Below are 1,163 nucleotides of genomic sequence, written 5' to 3' on the forward strand. Positions count from 1 at the left end.
CCTTAACATCCCCATTTTTTAAAAATTTCTCTCGTTCTATCAACCCGGCAAATGGTTGTTTGGGTTCGTTCGCATTCTCACCCGCGACATCAGAACGTATGTGAAGGTTCATCGTTCTGCTCCCTACCCCCCCAGGCGAATCCTCGTAACAAGACTCAGGAAATGCCAGATAATTCGGCATCTGCGCCGGAAACCAAGCTAGTTTCTTTTTTTTTTCCTCGTGTGGTCTCTCGCTGGAGAAAGAGAGAGACGACCATTCTCTTCTAGTTCCGCCTAATATGAGACGTTGGGTAATTCTACGAGCATTTTCTTTTTCTTTTTTTTGGCATTACCGTACGCACACATTGCAGATCATTCCTGGATTTCCCGCTATTGGTTTTATATGGTTGATACGTCAGTCTCCGAGTTTTAACCAATGGCATGGCTGGAAATCGGTGACGTCACGCAACGTCATGACCTGGAAGTACGGCAACCAATAGTAGAGTCGGTGTTATGTGACGCCTTGTGACGTCATGATCTGAGTCATCGGGTCGGTGCACGGCTCCCGTGACGTCATCACTACCGCGCCGCATCGGCCAATCAGGAACTCGGAAACGCTGCTCACCTGCCTGGCTTGGTTTATGACTCTCGCTTCTGTCACGAGAACAGGTGATATTCTGTGATAAATTCGTAAAACTGAGGTGATTATATGTCACTACCCCGATCCCCTGCTGTATTACTTCTCTACGATAATTAGTAAATCTTGTCTCAAACAAACAGATAAGTAAGAATGCAAATACCCCAGCCTTTGTTTATTTCCTCTCATTTACGCGCGTTTGTTGCGAGGGAAAATGTTTTTCTCTGAGGCAGCAAAGCTTGCCCATTGGCCGTACAGGTGAGGCGACTTCACTGGAGATTCCTGGAGAATGACGTCATGTCTCGCCCCAGAGCATCGGGTCTTGTCAAAATGCTTCGTTCCTTGTTGCTGAAAATCGCTTGTTTCCAGCCGGCGTCTCTTCACTCAACACGAAACATAAAGGAACCCCAAAATACCAACGCGTGATTAATGCTTATAATTATTTTACTCCTTATACGCTAACATACGAAATTACACGCATACCTAAAGGACGTTACACTTATCCGCCATCCATAATTTTAATATTTAAAATAGTCACCCCAAGGTT

The sequence above is a fragment of the Penaeus monodon genome, chromosome 34 (genome assembly GCF_015228065.2).
Source record: "Penaeus monodon isolate SGIC_2016 chromosome 34, NSTDA_Pmon_1, whole genome shotgun sequence".
NCBI lineage: Eukaryota > Metazoa > Arthropoda > Malacostraca > Decapoda > Penaeidae > Penaeus > Penaeus monodon.